This window comes from Crocodylus siamensis, chromosome 7, assembly GCF_052110815.1.
Source record: "Crocodylus siamensis isolate JL-2025a chromosome 7, ASM5211081v1, whole genome shotgun sequence".
In the NCBI taxonomy this organism is placed as follows: Eukaryota; Metazoa; Chordata; order Crocodylia; family Crocodylidae; genus Crocodylus; species Crocodylus siamensis.
In genome coordinates this window covers 77,080,741-77,095,889 of record NC_143401.1, presented here as the reverse complement: position 1 = coordinate 77,095,889, position 15,149 = coordinate 77,080,741, and the positions used below count along the sequence as shown (strand labels likewise).

At 40.1% G+C, this 15,149-nt stretch overlaps 1 protein-coding gene across 4 annotated transcripts in view; it reads left to right on the top strand.

The window, feature by feature from the left end:
- The window catches only part of PTPRE (protein tyrosine phosphatase receptor type E), a 251,092-nt gene that overhangs the window by 126,021 nt on the left and 109,922 nt on the right, over window positions 1–15,149 (top strand). The window contains exon 1 of one of the 4 annotated variants that reach the window (XM_090057755.1): window positions 7,593–7,732. The exons of the other annotated variants lie outside the window; for them this stretch is intronic. The gene's annotated coding sequence lies outside the window, so the exon portion shown is untranslated. Of the gene's footprint in view, window positions 1–7,592; window positions 7,733–15,149 lie in introns of those variants that run through there. 4 annotated transcript variants of the gene reach the window in all.

Below are 15,149 nucleotides of genomic sequence, written 5' to 3'. Positions count from 1 at the left end.
ATGCATGAATATATAGGGTAAAAATTATATAGTGTATCTAGGAGCTGTTGATGAGATGTATGTCCATTTGCTCTTCACACTAGTCAAAACAGTTTACTGACAGTATTCTTTCAGAGTGCAGTAAAGCATGGTTGATCACCATGATACTCATCAATATTGATGTGAGGTAGCTTGGCAAAATCTGTGATGACAAGATATTTAGAAACTAAATGTTTGCTGAAATGAATAAGGGAATGCTTGGGTCTCAGATCACAATGTGTACCAGTAATGCTATGATTCCTACTGTCCTTCTGAAAGATCCAACATGCTGTCTGCTTCTAAGCCTTTCATTGGACTCACAGACAAAAAAATGGTGTTGCTTCTAGTTATCATAGAATAACAATGGATAATGCTTTTGGAAGAATGAAAGTTAGGGGGTTGTGCCTCCTGGAAGTCTGAATCCTTTTTGGAATTTATGTGCATTGTATGATAAATGCCTATTATTTTGTGTGTCTGTGGTGCCAAGAGAGAACTCATGAAGAATGGGTGGAAGCACACAGTGGAAAGACTTTTTGAACAACAGACAGCTTAGCAAGAGTGCTTTTGCCAAGTATTTAAAGAAATACAGGGATATATTGTACTCCTAGTTCAAGACCAGGAATTTGTTATGGGTAATGAATGCCCTGTAAACAAGTAAATACGTTATGCTGGGTTTTTTAATTGGGCAGTCCCTCAGTGATTTTATTTGGTTGTTTTATCAATATATGTGTATTGACTTAACAAATAATAAAGTTAATATTACTTGAGTAGAATAAAAAAAAGAAACAAAAATGTCTTGCAAACTTAAGACCTATGGAACTTAGGTATAACCAAAGTGAGAGGCACTCGAAAAGTACTGGTGCACTCAGAAAGGTACTTTTCTTTCTTCTGGGGGTGTTAATAAGCACTATGGGAAGTTTCCACAATGTAGTTGGTTAATAAAATTATGATCCAAGTTTGGTGCATTTTTTATAGTTTACAGGACACTGGAAAGTTGGCATGGAGTGCTTGACCTTAGGGCTGTGTGAAGCTTCAGTCTCTGATTCAATTCAGCAGAGATTCGGCCTGATTTTGGTAGCCGAATCTCTGAATCCAAATCTAATCAGGAAACCCTTTAACCTCTCCAAATCGAATTGGAGCCCTCCAAGTCAATTCAGAGAGATTCATAAAGATTCAGTGATTCAGACATAGACACAGCTTTAAATGTTTTTTCTACATACCTCTAGGTAGCAGGAGGCTTGTGAATGCAGAGATGCTGGGGTGGATGAAGCATCCCACAGGAGTGCAGTGGACTCCTCAGTGCGCTTGGCAGCAGACCCTGAAGTGGGCCAGAAGAATTTCCAGTCCACTTCCAAGTCCACCGGGAGCACACTGGGGGCCCCCCCTCCACCCGCCTAATGGGCGACTGGTGCCTCCCGGGTCTGGGCAGGCACCCAGGGTCTCTCCATGGCTGATTGCTGAGCTGGGTGAGCGTGGGTGGGGGGGAGCCGAGCACACTTCTTGGTGGGCCCAGAAGTGGACTGGAAGTACTTCCGGTCCACTTCTGGGTTCGCTGCTGAGCACACGGGGAGCCCTCTTCATGCTCCTGTGGGATGCTCCATCCACCTCAGCATCACAGTGTTCATGAGCCACACCTGGTACCTTGATACCATATCAAAAAAATATTTAATATAAATATAGAAAAAATATTTAAAACTGTGTCTGTGGCTGGATCGCTGATTCTCCGCATCAAATCTTCAGATTCGGATTCAGCCAAATCAAATCAGGGACAGTGATCCGAATCAATGAATTGAATCACTGTTCCTGATTCACACCAAATCCAAATCTGAATCAAATACAGCCCATTTCACACACCCCTAAATGACCTGTAACAAAAGCTGCTTCATCTCAACTGTTTGCTTCTGCATTGACAGTATCGCATCCCTGTCCAGGTCTGTTTTAACCCTGTAAGAATGTCCAGGAAACCTTCCTTTCACAACTCTGGTTTCATGGCTCTTTCTTGGGATGAATTCAATAGCTCATGGAGCAGAGCTGCTCTTTCTCATTCAGAAATCTGTGACCCCCTTATGGCAGAGCACCTCTCATGTCTGCTACTTTAAGAGCCTGAAGAGGCAACCGGCAGGTGTGGCCCAGCTCTGATGAGCTGCCATTTTAAGATTCAGGCCAGCAGAGCTGGAGGCAGTGCTTACTGGGCTGCTTTCCCCCAACACATGCACAGTCAGGGCACCTTGCCTCTTCCCTAGGCTCCATGCCCCTTGCTAGGCTCTCCAGGCTTCCCAACTGCCACTCTGGTGCAGGCTGTCTGGTGCCCCACTGCACCCTGCTCTACACTTCTGCCTCTACTGAGGCCTGTACTCTGTGCCCTCCACCCCGTAGACTCAGGTGGCCGCAGCCATGCCTGGCCTCACTCTCCAGTCTCCAGGGTCTTGCACCCCACATAGGCTAAGTTGGCTGCAGCTGTGATGTTCAGGGGCTTTGCTTGGCTGCCATCTCTGCTGGCTTTGTCCCAGTCTATGTGGCGAGAACCCCAACTGTGCTCTGCCACACCCTCTATGGATAATAACTCTCCTACTAATGTAGACCATAATGTTACTGGAGATAATTGATGATTACGGGAGCTAAGTCAGAAGAGCACAGAAACTTGTGGTCTCACTCTTCAACAGTAAAACCTTTATGTAGCTTTGTAAACCAATGGTGGCCATTCGTCCTGCTTTGCTTGAACAGTCCTGGATTTTGGAGGCTAGTCTCAACCAGCTGGTGAAAATTAAAACAAGCATCCCAGGTGCAGGGTGAGGGGCAGGTAGGCAGAGCGATATGAGTTGTAAAATAGGAAGCCATGGCAAACAGCAAAATTACCCTAAAATATGTTAGCTTGACTAGTGGCGTGACTATTAAAAGAGGAAGATGATAGTTAACACCCGTGAAGTAAAAAACAATGGGTCATTAGTTACTTTCTTAGCTGTGTGAATAGTTGCCTGGCTTCCTGAATGGCACGATGTTGCCCTGTCCCTGCCTATGTCTTCAGGAGGGCGGGGGGCAGTGTCCTGGATTTCACCTTGTCCTGGATTTAACATTGTGCCGTATAGTCACCCTATGTAAAATCACTCCCATTTTTTCATTCCAGCCTTGGAGATTCTCTTTGATGGTGAGCTTTTTCAAACCATTTCCTCATAGTACAGCTCTTCTAAACTAAACAATGAGTATGTTTGTAGCTGGGTAGGGAATGTCAGCTAAGTAGGTGGGACTCAGCATTGACAGACAGTTGTGTGTATATGTACACTTGCAGGGTTTCAATTTCTTGAAGGATGTTAGTCTGAGGGCAAGTCCCCAGAAGACATTAAAAATAAAAAGCATGAAGAATAAAGGTGATGATCCCTTATCTGGTGCTGGCATGAAAGTCAGAGATACTTGTATGGGTCAGAGATGTTGCAGGGCAGCCATAATGCACAGGGCAATACTGACTATGATGACACTGCTGGCACTGGCTATCATTGTGCTGCCCTCCCAACCTTTCTAAGGTGGAAATCATGGCTGCTGTCTTAATCACCCTCACTACTGATATAGGTCATCTTGAGAGAGCTGTTGTGCCTTGCAGTGTGTGTCAAAACTAAGCACTGTCCTTGTCTTGAAATTTTTTGTATGACTCTTACAGATCAGCTTATAAAACTTCATTGAAAATTTGATAGAATTATGCATTGATTATTCTACAGGCAGATAACTTAAAATATCTACGATGGACCTGGTATGGTCTTGTAGCCATGATGGTCCAGGAGAAATGAGAGAGGGAAGGATTTTTGTAGACGATGTTTTTTATTGGACCAGCTCTATAGTTGGGAGTAACATAGGTAAGCTTTCAGATATGAAGTATCCTTCATGAGGTCTCACAAAAATCCTCACCTCTTGTATATTAAATTTTCTCTTTAACCTCTATGTATTTTGAATTTTCTCTTTAACCTAATGGGAGCCATTTACCTCATGGAATCTTAGGTATACTAAGAGTTCAGTACATCATTGGGTTTGTGAGCAGGGGTATCTTTTGTATTGATTTTTCTCCTTATCTTTTGCTATAATAAATGTGCTTGACGTAGTGTCTGATTTTTTTTCACCCCGCTGATGCTTACATCCTGACAAGGGAGTGAAGATATCTGAACTCAGGACTGAACTTGAAGCTTTCCAAAGAATGCAGTCAAATCCAGGACTTTTTGAAGGGTAGGGTGGGGTATGACTGTTGTATACTGGATATGTGAACTACTTCCTGATGCTCAGCAGTATATTTGCGCACAAGATAAACCAAGTAAGTTCTCCATGGTAACATCTCCATGTAAACAAAGCTTTACAGACTGTATATTAAAAACAATACCTTTTGGTACTGCTCTTCAATAAAATCAATGTCATAAAATATGAGGTCTTATTTTCTATTTATAGTAGTAGCCTCTTTATTTTTTATCAGCGAACTTACAAAAAAGAAATGGGTCAAGCACTATTCTTTGTATGTGAGTTGTCAGCGTCAAGTGTTAAGGCAGTAGTCCACGATGTAATATGAAGGGGATGTGGTTCTTAATCAGAAACAAACTTTTTTCCTAGGTTCCTCGTTTGACTACTGGTAAACTGACCAGAAAAGTTGTCACCTAAAAAATTATGAATTCTAGTGGCACCCATGAACTCCATATGATAGACCTAGCGGGAGCAGAATATTTTATCAGGCAGGTGCTGTTGAATTTGAATCTCAGCCAATTTGCTTTGAAGTACTGCTTGATGCTGTGCCCTAAAGTGCTTTTATAATTATTTTTTGGTATTTCATTTACACTGAAGCTGCCAAGAAAATTCCCAAAGGTACTCTGCTAGTGTCTGTGCTTTCTGCACCTGTCCTTACATCTAGCCTTGTCAGGCAATGGAAATATGCTTCAGATGGTAGCATCTTTTCCTCTTCCTTCATGGTTGGTCAGCTTCAGTTTTAGAAGATTTTTTTTAACACTTTAATTCCCAGGAAGGAAAATTTCCCTTGAACATATTTTGGTATCTATTATATATTTGCCAGTCAAAGAATGATGTTTCTAGAATCTTGGGCTAGGGACAGACATTGTACATAAACTGGTTTAAGTGATCAGAAACTGGGTTAAACCTGTAGCAGAACAGACCTTCAGTGCACATAAACCAGTTTGAAAATGGCTGAAACCAGTTTGAGATGAACCTGGTTGAATGTAGTATCAGACTTAACTGATTTGGTTCAAACTGGTTTATGCAGTGTCTGTCCCAGACCTCTTCCTAGTTTAAGATAAACCAGAGTCCCCCAGCATCCCAGCATGCTCTCTGGACTAGGCAGAGCTCTCTGCTCTACACCAGGGCTGGCCCTCTGGTCCCTGGGTGCAGCTCTGGCAGAGACTGCAGGCATTTGCCTGTTTCCCCCTCCCCTCTCCATCCCCTCTGTCTTACACAGACACCTTTTAGCATTAGTTAGCAGACCACAGGCTGACTACGGTCCCTGCTGTGGCAGACAGGACAAAGGCAGAGCCAGCAGGTAGCTGGTAATATCCCTCTGTTGTTTTCTTAATGGAGGAGATAAACACTGAGTTAGGGGAGATCAGCACTGTGTTATCAATTCCCTGCTGGGCTGGTTGTCGGGGGGAACCCCTCCCTAATCAGAGCGTCCTACTGGGGCCTGCTCCCCCATTCCAGCTCAGCACTGTAGAAGGGAAGGGAGGGCTGCTCTACCACCTCCTGGTTTCTAGCCTGAGCCACTGCAGGCGCATACTGATATGCCTGGGATGTCTTTACAATTACAAACTGGTTTAGCCTAGCCAGGTTAGACTAACTTGAATCAATTTTCCATAAAAGATTGAATCAATTCAGGCTCAGGCCTTTTGAATGTCTGTCCCTGGCCTTGATGTTCAGAGCACAAGGCTTTTTCTAGGATATTCTCCAAATTATACTTCTAGGTAGGGGTTTAAAAATGAATAACTTGTTTAATGATTTATTAAAGAAAAAACATTCAAGTAAATTGATGATACAGGAAAATCCTTTCACATTTTACATCTTATTTTCACAAGGGAAAAATTGTTAAGGAATTAGAGTACCCATTCAGTTTCTGAGGCAAAATTATATTTCTTGTTGGATGGAAAGGCCTCAGTCTTGCCATTTACAGACCACCCATGGGAGTTGATGCGGTTTTTTGTGGGTGCAGGGATCATCATGTGTGTTAACAGATTGCAGAACTAAGACTTAAACTTGCATTGTAACTGTTTGCTGAGTGAAAAATGTTTCAGACAACTTTCATTTCAATGTTTGTTCTGCTATCTGTAATCTGAAGTTCCTGATAAGCAGGAACAGTGTGCAACATAGGTCTGCATATGTCAGGAATAGGAAACGAGTATCACAATTTTGAGGTGGAAGAATGGAATCATGTTAGAAATTTTTCTTGTTAAAATGTAATATTTTTTAGGTTTTGCTTGTACAGCACAACACAGGGAAAAAAAAGTCCCTCTGGATTGCTGAATGAGATATGTTGCCATATTGGCACTATTTCTAAATTAATACACTTTCCTGAAATGTGATTTAACTCGAAGTAACATCTTTGATGCAAATAAATTCTGTATAGGAAAAATTAATTCTCAGCAATAGAACATGTAATGTAAATGAATTTGATTTCTAGATCATCCTTCTTTTCTGACTTTCTAAAATGGAACATTTTGGAAGCAGATAATTGGGAGAATTTTAAGGGTGTTGTATGCTATCCCACTCAGCAGAAGTTTAAATCTTATATTGTATCTCTTAAAATAGATTAATTAGTTATTCACTGTAAAATTTTGCAGCAAATCTTAGCAGGCACGTCTAAGTACCTCAAAAGAAGTGTGCATTTCCATCAAGGCATTGGTATAGATGATGTTTTCAGGGTTAGTAAGCAGGTATGTTTGATTTTTAAAAATTATTTTCAGAGTATCTTAAATACACTGTTTGGACTTCAGAAAAGACCTATGGCCTCTGCAAGTATTTTGATGTTTGTTTCTTGAGGGGTTGTGGTTTTTTTTGACAAATTCCAGTAAAAAACTGTGTGAAAGCAGTTAGATTAAAGATAAATATATTCACATTTTGTCCTCCATCCAGTGATTGAGTAGGAAAATGTTTGTGCTCATTTTTCAGGGTAGCTGTTGTATCATTCCTTTTCTGACCAAGGTATTGTAAACTGAAGAAGTGATATAACAGTTTCCAACAGGGGCAAGCTCCAGGTGTCAAGTAGCTTGTGTGTTTACTGCTTTAATGTAAAGGAAATAACTACTTAGACTTGAAAGTGACGTGCATATCTCTAGCATTTCTGAGTCAACTGTAGGCAAAAGATGTCTTATACAGCCCAACTGTATTTGTTATAAGTTATATTATTTCCTGAAAGCATTATATTTCCTGAGTCAAAGCTGTAGGAGGAGCTTTGTTGGGGAGGATGAAATCAGAAATTGGGAAACTTGCAGTTCAGCTTTAGGAGTTTCCTGTATTCAGACCAAACATCAGACGAAACTGGAAGGGTAGTGCAGCAGATAGCACTTGCTTAACAGAGCTAGATGCAAGCAAACAGAAACTGAAGAGAGATTAGAAGCTGAGTAGAGAGGCAGAAGAGACTAATCTTAAATTAGATCTATAGAAGGTGTTCAAGGAGGCAAAAATCTGAAATATATACAGCATTAAAGACCAGGAGAAAATCAGTGTGAAGAAAGGAAAGAAGCAGGTGAGTCCATGACTAGAAAAGGAATAGATACAGAAACATCATTAATCAGAAATGGTAGTATTCATAGCACACATGTGTCTCTACTGCACTCTCCAGCTTGGGCGGTCAGAGAGGATCTGTGGGGATGGCAGCTCTGGCAAACAGTTCTCTTTAGGGGTTATTAATGCATCTGAGCACTCCCACCTTGAATATAGGAAGCAAGTCCATTGCTATGAGCCTTAAAGAGGAGAGCGTAACTTACACTCCCTTTTCCTGGCTGCTGTTTCAGGGGGCAGTTCCTCTTCACCTTCGGAGAGTGACACTTGTGAAAGCCTCAGGTCTAAGAGCACGTGCAGGTGTATACATGTTCAGGTGGTGAGAGACTTGGTATTCAAACTCCATGCCATGTATTGGACCAGTTGCTTTTTGTCTAATTTTCTCCAGCCTGTCTTGTGTACTGATTTTAGCTGCAAGGGCAGGGGTTGATGGATCCAAGGCGGGGAGGGAGGAAGAGTAGGTTGTCCTTCCAGTGGTGAGGGGATTTGGGGGTCTAAAAATACTCAGTCTGGGAGGAGGGTCGAGAGATCGTGGCCTCAGGTCTGGGACTAGTGGCAGGTTTGTGTTTTACTGTTTCATCTGAACATCTTCTGACTTCAGGTTAATCTAGTCTGTTATATAGATGGGCTCAACAGAATAGAAAGTGGGGAGGTATAACTGCCCTGAAGTCATCCCAGTAATACAATACACACTGAATAAATAAATAAATACCTGATTTCATCAAGTAGCAAGGCTTTTGATTTTGAAAGTGCATGCTGTTAGACATCTCTATGATAGCCCATAGCTGTAATGTACTATGAGGATCATTCTTTGAAGATTTCTTGTGCCGGCTGTGGTGAGTGTTTAAATGTAAAGTGTAGGCTTTAATGTAAAGAATGATTATCTTTACTATTTTTAATAACTATTGCATGCCCTTGGCACAATCATACCAGCATAAAGAAAAGGGTATCTAAATTATGCTTATCCCTTTCCTTTTACTTTTAGCTTGACAGAAAGAATCATTACAGTGTACTGTATATAATATATGAATGCTTGTGGTTATGAAGAGTTCTAACACAGAAAATAGATGGGGTGCAACTGCATAGCCTTTTTCTAAACTGTAAATCTTGCTTGGTACAGTTATTTTCATGCCTGTATCCTACTTCCTCCAGATTGTCCATTTCATGGTCCCACTGCGCACAGATTTTAATGATACAGTAAAAAACTGTTTTTGCATAAGTTTCTAAGTGCAGGAGTTGCTCTAGTATAAGTGATATTAAAAATGAGAAAATACTGTGTAAATCAACAAAAATGTTGCAGATATTTTTTCTCTTGGGAACTGTGAATGTATATTGTACTCTGTATGTGGAAAGGAAACAGTGAATTGTTATATGGATTAGTGAAGGGGAAAAACAAATCCATTTGTCTCTCATTTACCAGTTTAAAAAAAGCCCAGATTTATCTACTATTAAAAGTCTATGTGAAAATAGCTTGTTGATCTAAAGCCAGCCTCTAACAGAGAAGTGATGATATCACAAAAACTTAATTGGCACTCACTTTTTAAGTCTCACTAGGAGGTCAGAGGATTGACTGGGCTTGAAGACTAAAATATTTCTTGTTCTTAGAGGCAGCCATTCCAGACTAATATTTAAATGTGAACTGAGCAATGTGAGCAGGGTGGGGAAGGTTATGTAGTCTTGCTTTATGCTGTTGTGTGATTGAATAGAGGAATGCATTTATTGATTTCCTGGGACTGTCAGTTGTTCTAGTACCTGTATATAAGCACAAAATACTCCTTTGACTGTATACAACACCCCTTATTTCTTTAAGAAAAATAGAAAAATGTCTACCAACTTCAATAGAAGTTGCGTCAGGGCTTTACATCTATTTCTGAAAAGAAAGATAATGGCGTCAAGGCCTGTGTACCATTTCTGTCGCGTCTAAACTGTTAAGTGATGCATAGACCTGTGCTGACCTAGTCATATGCTGAAGTCTTTTTTCAGTGTTTCGCAGAGGCTGCTGGCCCCACCTGACATATCCATGAGAGTCTTTTTTTAAATTAACTTGACCTATCTCCTCTCAATAAATAAATAAAATCAAGGATATGCTCCAGTATCTTGTGCCAGCTAGAGAAGCAGAGGTGATTTTCACTGTCTTTTTATCACTTGAGTGGCAAAGAGAATTGTTGTTTTCTTTCTAGTTAGGTACCCAGGTGTGACAACATATTTGGGTTGACTTGTCCTTCTCCTCAGTCTTTTAATAATTTAAACTGCTACCTTTAACAAAATTCCTTACAGTCCATAGTGCTTAAATGTTATGCCCCTATAAATACATTCTGAGTGAACAGATGTAAGCAACATGAATTAGATAGTTGCAGTAGTCTTGTACACTTTTTATTTAATGCCACCATGGCCTTGTTAATGTCACAATAAAAACCAGTTGTCTGTGACAATTTGCATGGAAATTCTGGGGTAATATTAATAATGATGAAAATTGGATGCATTTCTTATCTGGATGTCTTTGTATCTTCATAATATAACATGCAAACAACAATTATCCCTATCAATTTTCACTGGGTATCCATATACAAAATACCTCAAACCTATATTTAGGCCAGTTGCTCTTTTTTTCTCCCTCCAAGTGATCAATAAATCCAGTAAAAATATTATGACCTTTAAAAAAAATCAAACAGAAAAGTGCTTTTCTGAATTTTGAATCTGAAAAATGATTCAAAGTGATATGGTTAGCTAGGGATTAATAAAATGCAGCCTTCCAAAGATTTTTAAAGCCTCCCCCCTCCACTTTTCATGCTTTCTGTATAAATGAGTTTTATTACTTGCTTTATTTTGGCATGAAGTATTAATGAAAAATAGAACACAACTGACAATGTTTCTTTGGAATAATCCTAATTTGTAAAACACTATCCTCAGTAGCTAAAAGCAGCAATACCCATAGATGCCAATAATTATCCTGGCTGAAGTGCAGATTTCTTGCATTGAACACGTTACTCTAGAAAACAAATTTTCTTCATCAAAAAGTGATTTGCGCTCTAAGAAATTTGAGAAGCTTCTTAAAAAGGCTTTTGAGGCCTTGCAAAAAGGCTTGTGGACCAATTCCCAATGTGTACTACATAAAATAGTTCTGATCTTAATATTTGCATATCTTGACTAGTGGGCACAACAGTATATCATGACTGAAACATCAATTTGTTCAATACCATATTTCAGTAAAAATACAATGTATATTTAATTTGGGATTGATGTAGATCAGTGTGGTTGGATTCTACACATGGGCAACCAATGAACCTTTATTTTTTTTCCATGAAAATTGTTCTTGAATTTAGATCTATGCAAGTGGACTTTTATTAACATTTATATGGACTTCATGTAGAAAAATGATCTGCAGTTCTTGAAATAGGGAAATCAGTTGCACTTCTTAGTTGAATGCTTTCATGTCTTATTTTGAGTTAAATTTGCTACTGTTCAGATCAATTGTAAAATTATCAGTTTGCTTACCCACACTGACAGGTGGGTGGCCAATTGACTAATGGGATGCACCCAGAGAGTGGTGGTGGACAGGTTGGCATCTGCCTGAAAAGATGTGGGCAGTGGAGTTCACCAAGGTTTGGTCCTTGGACCAGTGCTGTTCAGTGTCCTCATCAGTGACCTGGAAGAGTGCTCTCCATGCCCTCAGTCCAAATTTGTGGATGACATCAAATTATGGAGTAAAATAAACACACTAGTGGGCAGGGTATGAATCCAGGCAGATCTGGACAGGTTGGAGAAGTGGGCAGAACAGAATAGAATGCAATTCAGAAAGAACAAATGCTGCACCTAGGGCGAAGGATTCACCAACACACTTACAGGCTAGGGGAGGACCCTCTCAGCTGCACTGTAGCAGAAAGGGAACTTGGAGTCATAGTTGACTCCGAGATGAATATGATTCATCAGTGTGATGAAGCGGTCAGTAAATCTAACCGCATGTAATCATGCGTTAGCAGGTGCATCATAAACAGATCTAGGGAGGTGATACTTCCCCTCTATGAGGCATTGATAAGGCTGCAGCTGGAGTACTGCATCCAGTTTTGGGTGCTGTACTTCAAGAGAGATGTGGATAACCTTGAGAGGGTCCAGAGGATGGCCACTCATATGGTTAGGAGCCTACAGGTAAGGCCCTATGCAGTGAGATTGAGGGGCCTGAATCTCTTCAGCCTCCACAAGAGAAGGCTGAGAGGTGATCTTGTGGCCACCTACAAATTAATCGGGGGGACAGCAAAGGATAGGAGATGCTCTGTTCACCAGGGATCCCCTGGAGTAACTAGAAATAATGGCCACAAACTGACAGAGAGCAGATTCAGGTTAGACATCAGGAACAACTTATTTATGGTAAGGGTTACCAGAATCTGGAATGGGCTTCCAAGGGAGGTGGTGCTCTCCCCTACTTGGGGGTCTTTAAGAGGAGACTGGACAAGCACCTGGCTGGGGTCATCTGACCCCAGTGCTCTTTCCTGCTTGGGGCAAGGCATTGGACTCAAGCTGCTGAGGTCCCTTCCAACCCTAATATCTATGAATCTGTCTAAGATAAATCTAACACCTGATTCAATGAATCCTTCTAACATCTCAGTGAAAGAGAAAAAGATCATTAGCAAGAGCAAAAATGACCAAAATCCATGACAGAAGGTAAAGACATGACTATATATACTGCATGGTATTTACTTTTGTTTGATTTTAGTGACAGGGGAACTACATGGCCACTGTGCTGCCTTCTGTCCCTAATAAAGCTTTTTTTTTTTTTGAAAGATAAACGAGAGCATCAGATGCTCACTGCATGCCCAGTAGGCAACTAAACACAAAAACAGATGTTACTGTTGAGTCCTTGTGTACTTAAATGCTGCTTTATTGTGATATCACACAAGCCACATAACAGGTGCCCCTCAGACAATTCCATGTAACAAGTTCAACATCTGTCTTAGTAGGTTCAATTTGCTGTGTTAATTCACCAGGTGGTGTTTCTGTAAAACAAAAGTGCTTTTATTATAGATAGGTTTTTATTTGGAAACGGATGATTTGATAAATAGCAGATTACATTATATGACTTCATTGCTTGATCTAGTAGCTAGCTGTTTCAATAGGAATGATATCAGATTCAACAAAATACCGAGGTACATGAAATAGAGAAACTCTGTTAATAGGATATATAGCTTCTATGTTGATTCTCAGTTGCAAATTAAACTGACGTCTAAACTTTGTCTAAATGAAGGTGAGGATGACCATTTGACATAAAACAAGGGCTGTAGGTAATGGAATTTAAAATAGAATAGGTTAAATCTGTAATAGGTACAAAAATGTATACTGGGATCTTTGTTTCTGTGGTCCACCACGTTTGATGTACAGCTTGATATTCATGGCTCACATGTATGCTGTTAAATGAACATCCCAAATACTGCAAATGAACTCTGCATGTTATATATCTAGTTAAAATGTCATTAGGAAAGCATATCTTTTGTCCAGTTTCATAATGATGCTTTTTAATAGATTAAGAAGTTGTGATTTTTTTTCCTTATATTACCTCTAATGGTATAAACCTGGATACAGAAGAATTCATATGAAGTATCTTAGGCAGAGTTCTTTTGATTGTTTGGTTTGTTTATTTTTGCATTTAAACACCTCTAGGTACCAAATTTTTTTTACATGACAGGACTTCTTAAATTTAAACTGATATATCTTTCTGTGGCTGGCCAGCTAATCCAAATATATATGTAGAAGCAATAGTAGTGAGTAATGTCACAGAAGTAATATAAAGTGAAGTATGAGCACAAGACTCTAAGTTCAGAGCCTTGGCAGGCAGGATAGATCTCTTCTTCACCACACTTAATACAGGTTTGAGAAAAGGTTTAAACTTTGCTGGTATAAACTGCATGTGTTCAGAGGAAAACACCTTCATCGCCATTATGGCTTTCTGTGACAAACCAGCAACTTCAGAAGCAGCTGCCTTCTTGAATGCCTGATAGTCCAACAGAACTGGGAAGAACATGCAAAAGATGCAACAGATGCATTACATCAGTATAGTGAAGTCAAACTATGATTATAACATAATCTAAATCAGGGATTGCCATCCTGTGGCACATGTGCCACAAGTTGAATTGGCAGCCTTTGTGTGTGGCACACAGCAGATTATGAAGGGGATGAGGAGCACAGCAGCTGCTAGGGCAAAAAGCAGAGCAGCAGATTGGGCAGGAGACGGAAGGCAGAGAAGGATATTGGGCTGGGAGCAGAAAGCCGAGCAGCAGTGCAAGCAGAAGTAGAAGTGGTACTTGTGGAGGGTGCAGGACTGATTTGTGTCATGTATGACAAAAGTTTGGCCCCACTCGTTTAAATATGTACATGCTAGTTTTAAATTGGCTGGTACTGGTAGCAATCTAGGAAGAGTTGTGTTCCAGTGACATGTATTTTAGCTGGGATTAAAGTAGGACTATTAAAAGCATTACACCACAGGTATCCAGACGAGGTTTAATCTGAGATAATTCCAGATTGCTTCAGTTTCATGGAATAGAGGAATCACTTTTTTAGAACTTCAGTTGCACAAAGCTGTGTCTAAGGGATTCGTCATGAGAGGGAGAGAGGATGTCGTATCGGTTTGCATGGGGAAGAACTAGTTTAAACCATAGAAACCTACCCCGTTTCTAATCATAGTCTGCAGTACTAACATGCCTTTTTGAATAAGTCAGTCTGCTTGAGTCTGGCCTGCTTTCTACCAGTAAATTACCCCAAAGTCTGGGCCTTATACTTTTTTTCCCCCAGTCTGTCTGCTTAGGTACCCATGTGGAGCAAAAGATGTTTGTTGCCTGTGCCAGGGAAATATTTTTTCTGCTAAAACAGGCAGTTAATCCATTCAGCTGTTTTTAGCAGCTTCCATATTTCTCTCTCACTCAATTTTGTGCATAATTAGCTTTGCTTTTCAAGAGTTAATTCCAGACCATACATACATGTCTGTGCCAGGAGTATCTCTGCATATTAATAACATTCCTTGCTAAAGGAATAAAATGACTGGTGTGGTGAAGAGGAAGACCACTGCTGGAGTTTAAATGGAGGTTTTTATTGGTGTTTCACATGATTGCTCTAGGATCACTTCCCTGAATCAATTGCAGCAGCCAATTTATGTATGAACTCTGTCTGGAAGATAGCACAAATTGATTTGCTGACACAGCATAGAGAAAGGTGACCCTAATTTGTCACATAATCTTTATTACTGGAGATAATATCACATATTAGAAGCTAGCAAATATGTAAATGATAATGAAAAGCTGCATTTAAAAGATGCTTATACTAATACCCAGTAAAAGGTAATGAACTTTAGATGTAGTATCTGCAATCTAACATAAACTATCATGATAATGAGATTT